We start from the raw sequence: 19,057 nt of genomic DNA, 5'->3' as shown, positions 1-19,057 counted from the left end.
TAGCCCGCCCACATGGCTGTGTTTGAGCATCCACGAGGGGTCACCAGCTGGATTTCCAGTCTGAGCACATGCTGGGGTTGCGGCCGATCCCCAGGATGGGAGCATGCAGGAGGCAGCCAGGGGATATTTCTCTCATCGATGTTCCTCTCTCTCCATCCCCCTCCCTTCCCTCAATCATATATATATATAAATATTATATATAAAGAAAGTATATAACTCAACACTAGGAAGACAAACAATCCGATTTTAAAATGGGCAAAGGAGCCCTGGCCAGTGTGGCTCAGTTGATTGGACGCATTGTCCCTTACAGCAAAAGGTGGCGGGTTCGATTCCGGGTCCAGGCCCATGCAAGACGCAACCAATCAATGTGTTTCTCTCTTCTCTCTCTCTCTCTCTCTCTCTCTCTCTCTCTCTCTCTCTCCCCCTTCCTATCTCTAAAATCAATTTTAAAATTAAAATAAAATAAAGCCGAGACCGGTTTGGCTCAGTGGATAGAGCGTCGGTCTGCGGACTGGAAGGTCTCAGGTTCGATTCCGGTCAGGGGCATGTACCTTGGTTGTGGGCACATCCCCGGTGGGGGGTGTGCAGGAGGCAGCTGGTCGATGTCTCTCTCTCATCCATGTTTCTAGCTCTCTATCCCTCTCCCTTCCTCTCTGTGAAAAATCAATAAAATATATATATTTTAAAAATAATAAAATAAAATAAAAAGTGGTCAAAGGACCTGAATGGGCACTTCTCCAAAGAGGACGTGCAGACAGATGGCCAACAGACACATGAAAAAATGCTCAGCGTCACTGACCATCAGAGAGATGCAACTTAAAGCTACAATGAGGTACCACCTCACACCTGTCAGAATGGCTACCATCAATAAGTCAACAAATGACAAGTGCTGGCGAGGATGCGGAGAAAAGGGAACCCTCGTACAATGCTGGTGGGAATGCAGACTGGTGCAGCCATTATGGAAAACAGTATGAAGTTTCCTGAAAAAATTAAAAAATGGAACTGCCATTTGACCCAGTGATCCCACTTCTGGGAATATATCCCAAGAAACCAGAAACACCAATCAGAAAGAATGTATGCACCCTATATTCATAGCCAGTATCTAGAAACAGCTCAAGTGCCCATCAGTAGATGAGTGGATAAAAAGATGTAGTAATTGCCCAGCTGGCGTGGCTCAGTGGTTGAGTGTCAACCTATGAACCAGGAGGTCATGGTTCGATTCCTGGTCAGGGCACATGCCTGGGTTTCGGGCTGGATCACCAGTCAGGGCGTGAAGGAGACAGCCTATTAATGATTCTCTCTCATCATTGATGTTTCTGTCTCTCTCACTCTCCCGTCTTCTCTGAGATCAATAAAAACGTAAATATGTTTGTTGTCCCGGTGCACAAGGCAGCACCGAACCAACTGAGCCCCACCAGCCACAGCATAATTTGGCCAGTTTTTACGGAAGAAATGATGTCTCTGATCATTTGATCCTATCTATGTAAAATTAGATTTTTTAAAGAGGTAATATGTGATCAAAGTTAATTTTCTTCCTAAGGCCTAAATAAAGAGAAAGCAGTTACCCATTTAAAAAAGAAAAAAAGGCCGGCCAGTGTGGCTCAGTGGCTGAGCATCAACCTATCAGCCAGGAGGTCACAGTTCCATTCCCGATCAGGGCACATGCCCAGGTGGTGGGGGTTGTGGGCTCGATCCTCAGTGTGGGGCGTGCAGGAGGCAGCCGATCAATGACTGTCTCTCATCACTGATGTTTCTGTCTCTCTTCCCCTCTCCCTTCCTCTCTGAAATCAATAAAAATATATTTAAAATAAATAAAAAAATAAAATATATAAAATAAATAAAAATATATTTTGAAAAAAAATCTTTCATGACTTTCATATTTTTCAAGAGTCTAGGTCAGTTATTTTGCAGAATGTCCCTCAACATGAACTCATTAGACTGTTTTTGCAGTAAAGATCAGGTGAAACAATTGTGGCACGAGTTCGATGGTGTGTCATTCTCAATGTGGCCATTTAGTTAAAAGGTGTCCACCTGATTTCTATAGTGTAAAGGTACTTTTTCCTTTTTTTAATTAGCAATCTATGGGATCATTCTTCAATACTATGAAATATCCTGTTCCAATAATCTTTCACCCAGTGGTTTTAGCATCTATTGATAATTCTTGTCTGAATCCATTTATTAACATGGTGGTTGCAAATGGAGATTTTTCTCAATATATTATTCCTTCTATATTTATGAGTTGGCATTCTTCTGTAAAGAGGTCGTCTCCCTCACCCTCCCCTCTTTAAAAAATTAGCATAGTATTGCCCTAACAAGTTTGGCTCAGTGGATAGAACATCGACCTGTGAACTGAAGGGTCCCGGGTTCGATTCCCAGTCAAGGGCACATGCCCGGGTTTCAGGCTTGATCCCCAGTGTGGGGCGTGCAGAAGACAGCCGATCCATAGTTCTCTCTCATCATGGATATTTCTCTCTCCCTTCCTCTCTGAAATCAATAAAAATATGTAAAAAATAAAAATTAAAAATTAAAAAGATTAGTATTGTCCAGGCAGGTGTGGCTCAGTGGCTGAGCGTCAACCCAAGAACCAAGAGGTCACAGGTTTGATTCCCGGTCAAGGGCACAGGCCCGGGTTGTGGGCTGATCCCCAGTGTGGGGCGTGCGGGAGGCAGCCAATCAATGATTCTCTCTCATCATTGATGTTTCTATCTCTCCTTCTCCCTTCCTCTCTGAAATCAACAAAAAATATATATTTTTAAAAAGAGCAACTGGACTTAAAAGAAATTTCTTTTAAAAAAAAAAAAAGATTAGTATTGGCTCAGGAGTTGGAGCATTGTCCCCCAGACTGAAGGTGCCTGGGTTCAATCCCAGTCCAGGGCCCACACCGTGGTTGCAGGCTCAATCCCTGGCCCTGGTCGGGGCATGTGCCGGAGGCCAATCTATGTGTCTCTCACCCGGATGTTTCTATCTCTCTAAACAATGGAAAAAAGTGTCCTCAAGTGAGGATTAACAACAACAAAAGATTAGTATCATTGTATTTGATGTATTATAATCTGTGCCCACTATTATTTATCTTATTGCTCAAATTGTCTCATATTTGGTCAGTGGGAGCCCTTATATGTTTAACTTTTATTTATTTTAAAATATTTTATTGATCTCAGAGAGGAAGGGAGAGGGAGAGAGAGATAGAACATCAATGATGAGAAAGAATCCTTGATCAGCTGCCTTCTGCACGCCCCCTACTGGGAATTGAGTCCACAGGCCCGGCATGTGCCCTGACTAGGAATCGAACCGTGACCTTCTGGTTCATAGGTCGCTGCTCAACCACTAAGCCACACCAGCTGGGCTTTTAATGTTTTCCATCATTCATGTTATACGTTATTATTAGCATAAACTTGGAAAAAATAAAAAAGAAGTTTTAAACGCCAGTTGAAGATTGTCACTTATAATAGAGCATTTCTGATTTTATTCTTTTGTGTGTACTAGCACATATGTGTATACATATATATCCTTGAATATATAAATATAATCTTTCCCATTGACTTGAAGTTTTCCATTTACTTGTCAGCCTCTCCAACTACATAAATTCCATGAGGATGGACTATGGCCCCTTTACCACTCTACATAGGGAGTGTTTAGTTCAGAACAAATGCTCTGCAAATTAGTAGATGAGCAATCACTCACATCATATAAACATTTTATATATTGATTTTTTTCTGTTATTGCATACACATTTATAAAAAAAATATTTTTATTGATTTCAGAGAGGAAGGGAGAGGGGGAGAGAGAGATAGAAACATCAGCGATGAGAGAGAATCATTGATTGGCTGCCTCCTACAAGTCCCACACTGGGGAGCAAACCCACATGTGCCCTGACTGGGAATTGAACCCTGACCTCCTGGTTCATATGCTCAACCACTGAGCCATGCCAGCTGGGCTACACATTTTTACAGAGTTAAGGACTTTGAGCTGAGGAAAGTGAAACAGTCAAAATGCTGTTTGCTACAAATTAGTTTGCCATTGAGGAGCAATAGATGGAAGAAGGAGCAGAAAGTGGACAGAGCTGTAGTTTCAGTGAACTTTCTAGTAGAGAGACACAATGGGAATATAGAATCTTGCCTCAGCCACTGCTGACGCTACTAGTTGGCTAGAGGGGAAGGGAGTGGATCTCAGAGTTGACATCAACCAGACCTAGGAAGTCTGGAGGAGTTTCCCTTGGCCACAGTTTAAGGGCAGAGACACCTGACAAGGGCCCTGAAGATTACCCAGAGACAGACTTTAACAGTGCTTCACACCTGCAGTGCCAACTTAGGTACAATCAAACCTCCTCTCAGCCACAGCTCATGTTGTTATTTGCCTATCTTCTCTCATTTAAGTTCCCTAAAATAAAATATGGATTATATAACCCACTTCAGCATAGCTGTGAAAAATAAACTAAGAAAGCTGAAGAGGAAGGAGGAGGAGGAGGAGGAGGAGGAGAAAGGAAAACACTATAAAATGTCTTAATGATCAGGTCATAGTAGGGACTCACATGCTAGTTTTCTCACTATTTCCCAAGATATCTACACTAATAAAAGAGTAAGATGCAAATTGACCATACTTTTGTGATGCTCACCAGCCAATCAGGAGTGAGTATGCAAATTAAACCAACAAAGATGGAGGATTAATTTGCATATGCAGGTGCCAAGTGGCTGGGGGCGGGGTGGGACACTTGCGTTGTCGCCATGGCGACGATGCAGGCTTTCCGCACCGCCCCAGCCACTCCAGGCCTCTGGGCAATGTGGGAAGGCGGAAAGGCAGCTCAGGGCCGGAGTGAAAAGGTGGCTCCAGCCAAAGCGAAGGTGGAGCCGGCAGCCAGGGGAAGGAAGGCCCATTCTTGCAGGAATCTTCATGCATCGGACCTCTAGTGTAAAAATAAGGAAAGAAAATGAGATGACGTCACAAAAAAGCAAGACAGACTTTACTAAGAGATAATAAAAGCTAATGTGAATAAATGTAAATCAGCCCAGCTGGTTTGGCTCAGTGGGTGAGCATTGATCCATGAACCAGGAAGTCACAGTTCAATTCCCGGGTTATGGGGGTTGCAGGCTCAATCCCTAGTAGGGGCATGTAGGAGGCAGCCGATTGATTGATGATTGTATCTCATCATTAATGTTTCTATCTCTCTCTCACTCTCCCTTCGCTCTCTGAAACCAATAAAAATATTTTTTTTAACTAGTAAAATAAAAATAAATAAATGTAAATCATACTGGATGCCTGAAAAAAAAAAAGCTATCATTTCGATACTGTCAAATGTCAATTTTTTCCAAGTTCTTTTGGAGTTTTAGAACAGTTCCAAAAAAATCTCAATAGTATTTCTTGAAAACTGGAAAAAAAATTATTTTAAAGGTCATCTGGAGGAAAAAATAAGCATCAGAATAAAAAGCTTGACCAAAAAAAAAAGGAAAGAGGAACATTTCCACTGCCAAATATTAACCATCCTAAGGTTATGGTAATTGCATGGTTTAGAGCATTGCCAGTCATTAGAGGAACAAGATGTACCAGAAACAGACCCTTGCATAAATGGTTTTTACTGTGATAAAGAAGATGTTCCAGCCGGCATGACTCAGTGGTTGAGCATCGACCTAGGAATCAGGAGATCATAGTTTGATTCCTGGTTAGGGTATATGCCCGGGTTGTGGGTTCCATCCCCAATGTGGGTGTGCAAGAGGCAGCCAATCAATGATTCTTTCTCATCTTTGATCTATCTATCTCTTCCTTCCTCTCTGAAATCAATGAAAATATATTTTAAAAAAATAAAATATTTTAAAAAGTTAACAGTGAAACATGGAGAAATTCCTGGAAAATGGATGATAAATTCCTAGTGTGTGTTTGGAGTATGAGTGGAGAGTGGTGGAAGGAGCACAGAGTGACAGAGGACCATAAACTGTGGATAGGAGAGAGGGGAGGGTGCTAGGGTCTTTCCGCAGCTAGGGTTCAGGAATCTGGAGAAGGGCTGTGATGTAAATGAATAAAGAGACTAGACAAGAAATATAAATTGGGGAGGCAGGAGGGAGCGAGGGGAGGCTCCACTTGCTAGTGAAGTGGGCTCCCTGAATCTCCGGACCCACGGCTTTTTATTTGCTGGAAAACACATTGACCCTTTAGGAATGCAAACAGGTACAGTTTGATAAACAGGAAAAGATGATCAGGTTAGGGGAAATGCCTACAGCTGTTCAGCAGCAGGTAATAATATGCAGATTTTCAGCCCTGCTGAGGCCCCAAGGTCCATCAGCCTTCTGAGGAACTTCTTGCATAATTATGACCTGCTGGAATTTGCCACCAGCAGGAGGGGAGAGTTTTGAGGTCTGTAACTCACTCTCCCTCAATATTATGTCATTATGTTGGACAGTTCGTTGCTTGCCCTTGTTACTACTTAAGGGCAGAAAACAGCCACCAGTTGAACGTCAACAGGTTGGGGTATCAACTTTCAACACAGGTACAGGCAGACGGCCTGGGTCCTGGCATTTACTCTGCCACTTCAAAATCTGAAAGGCAAAATGCTTCTAAGTTAGCAAGAGAGCTCCCCAAAAGGGAGTTGTACCGCTGTGGATGATTTTAACATTGGAAAAATCTTTGATCTATATCTCATACCCTCCTTCAGACAGAAGCCAGATTCTTCAGGAGGGGCACATGCTAGGACCTGAAATTAGCCCTTCCTCACAAGTCTGCCAGCCAAGATGGCAGATACCCCAGGGGAATATGAGCTCAAGGGGGGAAAGAAAGTGTAGACAACTTAAGAAAGAAATCATTACAAGAATGAATTAAACAAATTGAACAGTTTCTAATAGACAAGGTACATTGGTGGGACAAGGAGTTAAAATCAACATATTAAAATATCCCCCAAAATATTGTTTTTAAGGATTAATGGAAATATTAGAAAAAACAAAGTCATCAAGGATGTTTTGCTTCTAGTAATTTTTCAGGTCAATCCTCCTGCCAATAACAATAAAACTGCTGATCAAAATGTGAAAAAGTGTTTGAAGGTATCAAACAGCAACCAAAGCACCAAGTTATCAACTGACTTTTGCTGTTAGCTGTTATATAGCAAAACTGTAACCCAGCTGAGCAAGTGGGCTCATTGACACTACTCAACAGAAAGACCAGGTTCTGATGCAATGGTCTTTTGCAGAGAAAAGGATTTCATTATAAGGTAGTCAGATAAGGAGACAAAGTGCAGATCTTTCTCCCCAAAGGCTTGAGATGAGTTTTAAGAGGTGAGAGTAAGAAGAGGTTATACATATTTTAAGTTCTGATTTTTTTTTAAATTTTACTACAAAAGTTTAATTTAAAATCACAGTGTCTCAGCCAGGATACCCACCAGAACCTTGTCTAAGATGCCAAACTCCTGGCCTCCGTGGGGCTCATGCAGCGGTCTCTGCCCATGGCTGACTCAGTCACCTGTAGGCTGTTTGGTGTGCTTGCCATAGATGCTGTAGAGCTGCTTCTTGAGTTTTATGATCTCCTCGGCCTGAATGGTGATGTCTGTGGCTTGGCCCCGGGCGCCCCAGGAGGCTTGTGGATCATGATGCGTGAGTTGGGGAGTGAGTGGCGCCTGCCTGGGCTGCCCGCAGTGAGAAGCAGGGAGCCCATGCAGGCTGCCTGGCCAACGCACCACGTGCAGGTGGGGCTCAGGATGTACTGCATCCTGTCACAGAGGGCCAGGCCCGAGGGCACTACGCTGCCAGGGCTGTTGGTGTTCACATGGATGGGCTTCTTGCTGCTCTCAGACTGCAGGAGCAGCGGCTGCGAGCCATAGGAACGCTTGCCGCAACTGTGCTCCACCACGATGGGCGTGAGTGGGACAGCGCTGCTGCGGGGCCAGACCCCCCTCGGGTGTCCGCTGTGTGGGGATGAGGGCGGAAAGATGAGGCCAAAACGCTGTCTCCGAGTCAGCAGGCGGGTTGGCTGCTGGTTGGCTGATCTAAGACGGGTCCATGTAGTCTGTCATGTTCCAGCAGAAGAGCTTGGTTTCAGTCCCCTGGCAATTCCCAAGGAAAGGGTCTGAGACAGAATCAAAGCATGCAAGCCTCCTGAGGCCTCGTTCCAGAAATGGTACATTATTGCTTCTATGTCTTCTATTGGCCGAAGCAAGCTATAAGACCACCAAGGTTCAAGGGATGGAGAAACAGACGCCACCTCTATTGGGAGGAGCTGAAAAATCACATTGCAAATGTTGTAGATGAAAAACTGCAGTCTTTTTTTTTTAATAACCCTGCCACACACAGCAAGGTCTCAGAGTGAAGAGAAGCACAGAGAAGTGAGCCTACTATTTGGTGCTGTTTGCATCATCAAGGCATTTACCAGTCCAGAAGGAGCGGCTCGGAGGAAGAGAAGCTCAGCACAGCTTTCAAATGTCTGCTAGGACTGGGGTAACAAAAACTGGAGTTCAAGGCCCACCAAGGAGAAGGCGCTCTGAGAAATCGCCCAGGCACTGAGGGCCTCTGCAGGACTGTACTTTGGGAATGAGGATGAGCATTAAATATACAATCTTCACAAAGACTACAGTCCAATGAAATAAGCTGACACCCTGGTTGGATTAAGGCAGCGGTTCTCAACGTGTAATCTTCAGACGCCTGAGGTATTTTCAGGGGGTCAAGGAGGTTAAAACTGTCTTTATGATAATACTGAGCTCTAATTTGATTTTTTAACATATTAACATCTGCACCGGTGAAGTAAAAGCAAATGGAAGAGTCAGCTGTTGCCCCTGGTGTGAATCAAGACAGTGACGTGAAACCACACTGCTTTCTTCACTACCACACACTCAGAGTTTAAAAAGGAAAAGGAAAAAGCCAGTTTCACTTAAGACTCTCCTTTATTAAGTAGAAAACATCATTAACTTTATTAATTTTGAACTCAAGCACATATCTTTTTAATATTTTGCGTGATAAAATGTGAAGCATGCAGGCACTTCTGCTGCTTCTAGAAGTACAATGGCAGTCTGAGGAAAAGCTGCCATGCAACTGAGCTGTGAGCTGAGCACAGCCCCTTCTTGCACGGAACATTTTTTACCTGAAAGACAACTGAGCGACAAGCTCTGGTTGCCAGATGTGGGCACTGGCAGACATTTTCTCCAAAATGAACCCAGTAACCTGTCACGTCAAGGAAAATTACTGACAGTATTTGTTGCCAAAATTTTTAAATTTCAGCTTGACATCTTTCCACTATTTTCTGTTTGTTTGTCAGTCCTTACTGAGGATAATTTTCCATTGATTTTTTTATTCCTTAGAGACAGTGGAAGGGACAGGGAGAGACAGAGAGAGAAACATCAATGTGAGAGAGACACATGGATTGGCTGCCTCCCGCACGCACCCTGACCAGGGCCTACGATGGAGCCTGTAACCAAGATATGTGTCCTTAACCAGCATCAAACCCAGGACCCTTCAGCCCATGGTCCAACGCTCTAGCCACTTAGACAAGCCGGCTAGGGCCAGCTTTCCACTCTTTTATCATGTTTCCAATGAGATCAGTGGTGGTATTACCAAATATCATTCTTTGGTTTTGTGTAATGTAAGGTGTTAACAGTTGGGAGATCTGCATAATTCAGTGAACCAACATTTTCCAAATGAGCAATGCATGAGGTTAAAAAAGCATGCATTTCCCTGGCTGGTGTGGCTCAGTGGATGAAGTATCGGCCGGTGGACGGAAGTGCTGAGGGTTCGATTCCTGGTCAAGGGCACGTACCTGGTTTGCAGGTTCCATCCCCACCCCAGTCGGGGCACATGTGGGAGGCAACCAATGGATGTTTCTCTCTCTCTTCCCCTTCCTCCCTCCCACTCTTTCTAAAAAAGCAATGGAAAAAATATCCTTGGGTGAGAATTAACAACAAAAAAAGCACTCAGGTAAGCCATCCAAAGTGCAAGATAGACCAATAGATTTTGTTTACTTTTTATTTATTGATTTGAGAGAGAGAGAGAGAGAGAGAGAGAGAGGGAGACATTGATTTGTTGTCCACTTATTTATGCATTCGTTGGGAGTTTCCTGTATGTGCCCGACCAGGGACCCAACTGGAAACCTCGGTGTATCCATTCTAACCAACTGAGAACCCGGGCTAGTGGTCTGTAAAGCCGGGCATTATGGAAATTTGCATACAGAGTAGACAATCCCAGCGCTCTCACAGATTTTAAAACAGCAATTCTCTTTGGTCTAGCTTCCGCACCCGCGCCGGACGTTTCTGAGCGCAGCCTCACCGCCGGGCCCTCACCGCCGGGCGCCCCCTCACCGCCGGGCGCCCCCTCACCGCCGGGCGCCCCCTCACCGCCGGGCGCCCCCTCACCGCCGGGCACCCCCTCACCGCCGGGCGCCCCCTCACCGCCGGGCCCTCACGGCTAAGGCCGCCTGGTGCTCAGGCCCGTCTGAGCTGCGGCCCGGCGCCCGCTCCCTATGGCGCTTCCTGAGCCGAGGAATGGCCGACGCCACCGCCACCGGATGGAGGAGCAGACCTGGCAGGAGCGGGCCCTGGCCTGGCACCTGGCCTGGTCACGTGTTGGGCTGGCAGCGCCATTAGCAGCATCGGAGGGACGGCCTGTGCGCCCAGGCGGGGCGGCCGGCCCTGCTTTCCTCCTGCGTTCCTGTTCCGGCGGCTGCGCTCCGGTTTCCTTTGCCGGAAGTGAGGGCTGTCACGTTTCCTCGGGTTTGTTATTGTGGCGGCGGCGGCGGAGAGGACAGAGGGACAGGGGACAGGGGACCAGGCAGCTGGCGCCGTCCCACTGCGGCGTGTTTGTGGGCCGTCCTGGCTTTGTCTGTGGTGACCTTTCTCTCCATGACCTTTTTGTTTTTCAAATGGCTTGTTGGTTCGCAGGAATTTTTTATATGGTCTGGAAATGAACCTTGTTAGAAATATTATTTTCGAGCAATGTCATCTCTATGTATTTTACCAAAACAAATGTTTTCTGTTTGTATGGGATTAGCCAAAGTGCCCTTGTTACAGAAAACCGGAGAAGAACCCGCGACACTTAGAGAGATGGAGTTACGTTTATTACGTGTGGGTCCAGAGGAAAATGTCTCTCAAATTCTGGGCCCCAACATGGAGGAACTTTCCTATTTATGTTTTTACCTTCTTTGTCTCCCAGATATGGGGTGTTTCCGGCCCCCTTTGCAAGTTCTTAAAGACCCATGTGCTGGGACCTTGAGACCTCAACCAGAGGCCTGGCCTGGCGCCAGCACCGATAACTTCGTCCGGGGGAGGTTTAATGGCCTCTCCGAAGTGGGAGTAGTCCTGTTTTCCTTATTTTTTAAGCAAGCAAGCATCTACAGAAGCCAAACAGCAGGGTTAAAATTTCAAACAGCAGTTTTTATATAAGATGGATGCTTCATTCCCCACTGGTTTTATGTACATGAGTCAAATCATTGACTCTTAGTCATTGTCAGGGAGGGAGTTATATTTACCCCTGAGGACTATAATCTTAATTTTCTGCCTAATAAAGTTAGTGGGCCTGCTTATAAGATAAGGGCCCAGAATGAGGGTGGGGAGTAATCTTTAGAGGGTCCGAAGAGTCCTGGACTCTCAGTTTTGCCCGGGCTGTCTTAAGCCGGGTGTGATGAAGCCACATTGGGATTCTGTCAACCTTGACTGCCGTGGAGGTGGTCCTTTCCAGGTAGGAGTCAGTCCTTGGTGGCAAATTTCTTTACCCAAACAGAGTCACCAGGGTGGAAGGGATGTACAGGATCAGAAGTTGGAACAGGCAGAGCGTCTTGGACGTGCTTCTGGATTGCTTCCTGGGTAGGCTGTAAAGCCTGTAAGAACTTGAGTAAAGACTGGTTATGGATTTCAGCTTTTTAGATTGGGTAGGTCAGGGTCTGGAAGAGGCACTAGAATCTGTAGAGGCCCCACTGGTTTTAGGGCAGCCTCCTGGGCTGCTTCATCTGTGGCCCGGTTCCCTCTTGTTTCTGTGGAGTCTCCTTACCTTGCAAATAGCACTATGTATGTGAGCCGTTGTAAATGTGTACCTGCTATCAGTATAAATTGTTATTGGTTTTTATTTTGTTCACTGGAGAGCCTGAAACTGGGTGACTCAAGTGTTTGACATTCAGCACTTCAGTGTGTTTCAGAGGAAAGCCTCGACCTCATGTGGGACAGTTAGGATTAGTTCCTGCCCTAGGGTTAACTTATTTGCTTTTCGATAAGCATAGCTGTGGCTGCTACTGCCGGGAGGCAAGTAGGTCACCCAAATGCAAAGCGGTCAAGTCTTTTGGACAAATAGGCTACCGGCCTTTTCTAGGGGCTGAGACTTTGTTGAGTACCTCTTTGGCTATGCCCTTGTCTTAAATACTTAGTTACATCTAGTAGCTCAAGTTGGCCCATCGTCCTTGCTCTGCTCATGTCTGTCTAACTGCCTAATATATTACCTCAAGGATGCTGGCTCTGAATTTTTTTACGGAAAATGGACATTGAATTTCTTCTGTAGCTGCTTCCTGCTGAGGATGGATGGAGTTTTCTCTCAGAGCCAAGAGATCCTTGCTGTCTGTCAGAGGGACGATGAAGCCTGGGCACAGAAGGAGGTGGGCTTGTGACCTGGCAGAGACCAACTGTAACAAATGGTCCAAAGGAAGGGAAAGAAAACATTCCAGTTTTAATAACCTCTATTGAAATAGAATTTTTCTCCTCAAAATTACCTCTATGTTTATCAAAAGAGCCAGATCAAGACCAATTTACTTATTGTACTCAATTTGGCCTGATTGTTTGCATAAACACAACAAGAATGGTAACTGACTACCTTTGCTGGAATTTCATGATTGAATCTTAGTGTGCCCTGTAGGGGCAGGAAGCCAAGCTATCCAGCTGCCTTCTGGCCTGCCTGCAGTATCTGCTGAGTTAGGTGAATCCCTCACCTGCAGTGACTCCACCTGGGCCCACGCCCTAGGCTTTAAGGCCCATCTCAGTAGCCCTCCTACTCATCCCGGCTCAGAGTGCTTGCGGGTTCCACAGGGACGCAGAGTTGTCCTTATTGGTCCCCTTCTACTCTGACCAACCGCCAGTGATGGTAGGGCATGGGCCTGATGCTCCAGCGCCAGCCATTTTCAGGGCTCCCAAGCAGGATACCAGGCTTTTCCTTGGCACTCTCATTGGCTTCAAGTCTTCAGAGTTCAGACAGGATTCTTTAAATCATGACACTCCAATCAAAGTTTTCAGTTAATTTTTAAAAAAATATATTTTATTGATTTTTTACAGAGAGGAAGAGAGAGGGATCGAGAGTTAGAAACATCGATGAGAGAGAAACATCGATCAGCTGCCTCCTGCACACTCCCCTACTGGGGATGTGCCCGCAACCAAGGTACATGCCCTTGACCAGAATCGAACCTGGGACCTTTCAGTCCGCAGGCCGATGCTCTATCCACTGAGCCAAACCGGTTTCGGCAGTTTTCAGTTATTAAAACCACTATTAGAAACCGGTCTTATTGAATTTATGCAAAGAAATGTATTGCCATGATTTATTTATTAAGAATTGCCAAATTTTGGAGGAATTATATAAGGAGAAAAATATACTGACCTGTTTTAAGATCTGATTTTCCTTGTTGGTCCTTTTCATAGACTCTTTAAGGTAATATAACTGTCTTCAAATGGCAAGAAGAAATTCAAAATGTGTCTATATTCAAATAGACAATTACAGCTGTCCCTGTAGTAGGGTTCCCTCTACTTGACTTGTCCTTAAAATTTCATATGGTCTCTGGGAGGGGTGACATGCCCTCTGAGAAAGGACTAAGGGAGCTTTATTCCTTTACACAGGACCTCACGGGGTCTGTAATTCCTGTAACAAAGGGCTGGTACTCACCACTTCCCTCTGTTACAAACAGGCCTCCCCCAGTTTCCTAAAGTTGAGGTTTGTGTCACCCCTGACATGGGCATGGTTACACAGGCCTGCAAGGCAGTAACATTGGCACTGCGACCACTTCTGACAGCTAAATCTTCTGCTACTGAACATGACACATGGCAGGGCTATACAAATATCTTAGGGAGGTGACTAAAGTCTATTCTTGACCTTCCCACACAAAGCAAAATTGTCCTTGTCTCTCTGGAGTCATGTCCATGAAGACGCAGGCATCATCTAAGTCTATTATACAGTTTTCTGCAGGCCACTGTCGGGGCTGTGCGTGGCGGCCAGTTCTTTCTAGCTACAAACACAGCCTAATTTCCCTGAAATTTATTCTGGCACGGGAGAAAGTTGTTTTGCTGTAAACAGGCAACTTAACGCCTACATAACTGGGCTTGGACATCTGCCTAGAAAGTTTAACATGCGGCCTTAGGTCCTTCCAACCCAGCAGGGTCTCTGCCATCCCTCAGTCAGACTAGACTCATCCTCTCTTGGAGAATCTCAAAGTCCTGAAGGCTCCCCGGTCCAGCCTTTCCTTTGCCTTTTTTGTTAACTGTTTACTAGTTACAGGGCCCTGACATAAGCTGCCAGTCCCAAACAGCCGGAGTTGCAGTTAGAAACAGCTTTGCATATTGCAAAGGGCTTCTGTGGCAGTGGCTTGGGTATTAGGCCCCTTGTCTTCCCGCCTGTCGTCCCCTTTGTGGCAGAGCAGCGACCGGGCCTCTCCCAAGGGAGTGCACTGGAAAGATATCTCAGCCCCTCCTCTTCCAGCAGCAGCAGGTACTGAAAAGTACATTTGCAAACAGGGAGCTTTCACTAGCTCTGTCTGCTGCTTTCACAGATCCCGGGCGGGCCTGCTGCTCCATTCCTGGGGCTGCCGGGAGACTAGTAGCAGTCACTGGCTTCTGGTTTAACTGCTGCAGCCAGCAAGCCAAAGGCCTAAGTCTTGTATTGCTTGTTGTAAAACACTCATTACTCACCGGGCAGCTGTGGGGCAGCTTTAGTGTCAGGCAAATGTCTGCTGTCTCCAGCTTTTCTCACTGCTGCGGCTTCTTCCAGGGCCACTGCAGGCAGGTCTGGCATCCAGCCCCCCTTATCCCCTTTTTTCACCTGGCTCTCGGGGGCTGAGTCTGCCTAGCAACCAGTTTTAAATCACCAGGGCGGCTGCGGACTTCAGCTCCGTTTCTCCTCCGCTTGGCTCCTGGGAGTTTAGTTTTTGTAATGTATTAGAATTCTTTATTCTTAGAAATATCAATGCTTTAATGATTACCAAAAGTGAACAGTCAGCATTTTCAGATTAATATTTATGAATTTCAAGTATATTGTATCGGTCTAATTTAGTATTGGAAGGGTTAAAAAGAATAAAAGAGAAAGATTAATTATGCTTGCAGAAAACTTGCAACCTTGAATCTAGTGAAGTTCTGATAAGACACCTAGACCAGACCCCTACGCCAGCAGAGCGGTCTGCAGCCAGTAAAAATCAACAAAAACCTATCTCTCCCTGCTTCATAATTAACTGCCAATACCCCCCCCCTTTCTGCATTAACCATTTACTCTGTCCTGAAACAAGGCAAATGGTCTGAGATCCTGTATATTTAGGCTTTTTACATTTAAGGATACTTTTTTCTTTCTGTAACCATTGTTTTCCCTCATAGATCTTTCCTCTTACTCTAAGCTCCTAGGATCTTAAATCCTCCTCCTTTACCACTCTTGATTTCTCCGACCATCCCTGTCCCCGACCCAGTCTAGTTGCTTGTCTCCCTTTCCTACTGTGAGTCAGAGGAAGACAATTCCTACAGAGGGGAGAAATAGAAACAGTGGGAGTTTCAGAGAAAACTACAGACTACAGCTGTAGCAGTCATCCCTCATGGAAGCTGGGGTCCAACCTGTGAGAAAAATGATTCTCAGTTAGCCTGGAAAGATAGCGGATGAGGATAAGGGTGTGTAGGAAGATTACTTGCAGACTGAAAGCCTGGAGGGCCTCCTGAAAGAAAAGATCTTTAATCCAGTTACAGATGCTATTAGAATCAGGATGAGGGAGGAAGGGAAAGACCAGGTTAGGTCCTCTATGAGGATACTAATAAATAACTGAAAACAGCAAGTCAAACAAAACACACAACCACGAAGACAACAGGCCACACAAGACACACAATCAGGGTTAACGGGATCCATAGACAGTTAATAATAACTTCAGCCTTAGTTCCGCCTCAGGAGGCTCACGTTGGACTATGATGTCACAGGCAGGGACAGGGCCTGTAAATCTCTCCGCCCTGTGGAGCTGTAAGCCCTGCCCCTGGAAGTCTCCGACCACCAAAAAAGATAAGAAAGCCATAAATAAAAGTTCTTTGTTCTTTGAAATTTCACAAATTTATACTTTTAAATTAACCCTAAGACTTCAAAATTTCAATTTAATATAGCAAATTCACAAATCAGAGCAAATTGAAACCCTTACTTATACAAACATAGAAATTTTTATTAGTTAAATAGGCTGATTCCCTCTCTGATGGAGAGCAAACTACTCTGAGAAAAAGAAATCTCACAGCTGCTAGAGACTTCTGCATTTCGTCACAGCGGGTCCGCCCTATCTTTAAACAAATTAAACAATAGAAAGAGGTAACAAATATTCTCCTCCTAACCCAGCGGGGTCTCAGCTAGTCCCCGAGGAAGTCCTTGACTTCCGGGGAGGTGATCAAGCTCCCCCTTCCACTCACTCGGAGTGGGCCTAACCAACTGGAGCTCCTACATTGCCAATTCTGTCGACAGGTCCAAAAGTGTCTGTCCACTCTCTCCAGATGCCGGCCAGGTCCTGGGATGAGGTCCAGGAGTGCCCGGAGTCCCCGGTTCAATTCTGCTAAATCAGCAGAGCGGCGCCTCCCAGAGGCCTATCCAGCTCCCCCAGGCTCCAAACCTGGCCCATTCACTGGAGGCCAAAAGGCCAAGCACAGTTGTTCCCCGGCTCAGGGAACCATTAATATTACAGAAAACCAGAGAAGAACCAAGCAATACTTAGAGAGATTGAGTTACATTTATTACGCAGAGACATTTGAAAATGTCTCTCAAATTCAGGGCCCCAACATGGAGGAACTTTCCCTATTTATATGTTTTTACCTTCTTTGTCTCCCAAATATAGGGGTGTTTCCAACCCCCTTTGCAAGTTCTTAAAGAGCCCCTATGTGCTAGAGACTTCAACCAAAGGCTTGGCCTGGTGCCAGCACTGATAACTTCGTCCAGGGAAGGTTTAATGGCCTCTCTGAAGTGGGAGTAGTCTTATTTTCCTTATTATTTAAGCAAGAAAGCATTTACAGAAGCCAAATAGCAGGGTTAAAATTTCAAACAGCCGTTTTTATATAAGATGGATGCTTCACCCTTGTGTTTTTTGGATTCTGACTTTTCCTTCTTATTCAGGAAGGTGACATTAACTATGGTATGTATATATTTTTAAAAAGTTGCCTCATGGCTGCAGGGAGAGGCTGAGACAGAAGTCCTGGCACAGGGGATGCAGAGGGGCCCCTCAAAGGCCAGGGGGCTCTGGAGGCTCCTTGTAGTACTTGAGAGTAAGCCTTTTGAAGAGACACTCACCCATCCCAGAGTGAGGGACAACTAGCCTGGGGAGTTTAGGCAGGTAGTTGCCCATCCTCCTAATGACTTTCACCTCCTCATCTAGGAAGTGGCTCTCCAGGAAGCCATAAAGATGGGGTCTATGAGGGCAGAATCCAGGGCATGCAGACCCAAAAGGGCCTGGTTCAGGTTGTCCTATAGAGCCATGGTAGCTCCCATGGCATGGTGGGACAGCTTCTGTAAGCCCTGGAAGAAGGCATGGCCACCAGGCTGGTTCTGCATCTTCTAGAGATGCTCAGCTCCCTTTTACTTCTTCTTGGTCAACTCGCAGAAGTGTCCTAAATTCTCCAAAGTCACACCGCTGCAATGGAAATAGAAGCCAAGAGAAAGAGGGAGGCATTGGAGACCAATGGATACAGGATGACCAGACAATTGACAACATTCTCCATCTCAGGGGAATACTGTGATGAATATGAGGGCTCAGGATTGGTCAGCAACAAGGGTCTAAACACACAACACAAAATGGATTTGTCTGGTCCCAGAGTCAGGGGATAGCTGAGAAGACTTCCGGGAGGTTGCAACTGGAGAGGAGGTTGGAAGATGGAGAGTCCCCAGGTCTTCTCTGTTCAAACACTGTTGAAGCATGAAGCAAGAGACAGACCTGCCAGGACCACTAGGCAGGCTGTGAAAAAGAAATTAAGAAAATAATCTCTTTTACAATAACCAATTAGGTGAAAGGTCTGTACACTGAAAACTATAAAACACTGATGAAACAAATTGAAGGGTAGGGTCAGGGTGGAGGGAGTCAATGGGGGGAGGGGAAGGGCATATTGGTGTTACTACTTTCTTTCTTCCTTTTTTTTTTTTTTGTTCTTTTTAGTATTACCACTTTCAACAATAAAGATAAATTTTTAAAAAAGAAAAACAGCCCTAACTGGTTTGGCTCAGTGGATAGAGCATCCGCCTGGAAACTGAAGGGTCCCGCGTTTGGTTCTGGTTGAGGGCACATGCCTAGGTTGCAGGCTTGATTCCCAGTAGGGGGCATGCAAGAGGCAGCAGTTCAATGATTCTCATCATTGATGTTTCTATCTCTCTCTCCCTCTCCCTTCCTCTCTGAAATCAATAAAAATATATTAAAATATGTATATCGGTGAGGATGTGGAACAAAGGGAATGCTTGTACATTTGCATGACAGTGGAAATATAGATCGGTACAGCCATTATGAAAAACAGTATGGAGTTTTTCAAAAAATAAAACTAGGGGGAGAAACCAAGATGGCGGCATAGGTTAAACACCTAACCTGCAGCCGGGCACAACAATTTCAAAGGCACAACTAGAGGTCAGAACGGACATCGTCCAGAACCACAGGAGAGCTGGCGGACTGAAATGCCCACAGCTGGGGGGAAGGAGAAGGCCACGGGGACAATCGGGGGAGCCGTAAAAGCCTGAGGTATGGAGAAACTGGCGGAGACATACGCGCCTGCGGGGAGGATGGAGCCGGAGAGGAAGGGGCGGCTGACGGCCTGGCCGGCGTTCACTGGCAGGAAGGAGATAAAGGCTCCGGAGTGCGCTAAGCGCCGGCTCCGACTGCACTGAGCGCCAGTTCCGGGCGAAACCCTGGGAAGCCAGGCGCAGGCTGGGGGAATGAATCT

General features: G+C 45.7%; 1 pseudogene; it reads right to left on the bottom strand.

Moving 5' to 3' along the window:
• Positions 1–7,330: 7,330 nt before the first annotated feature.
• On the bottom strand, positions 7,331–13,565 carry LOC103293812 (ATP-dependent Clp protease proteolytic subunit, mitochondrial-like; annotated as a pseudogene).
• Between the last annotated feature and the right edge of the window lie 5,492 nt (positions 13,566–19,057).

This window comes from Eptesicus fuscus, chromosome 13, assembly GCF_027574615.1.
Source record: "Eptesicus fuscus isolate TK198812 chromosome 13, DD_ASM_mEF_20220401, whole genome shotgun sequence".
NCBI classification, from domain to species: Eukaryota; Metazoa; Chordata; class Mammalia; order Chiroptera; family Vespertilionidae; genus Eptesicus; species Eptesicus fuscus.
The sequence above is the reverse complement of the archived record's forward strand: the minus strand, read 5'-3'. Positions and strand labels throughout refer to the sequence as shown.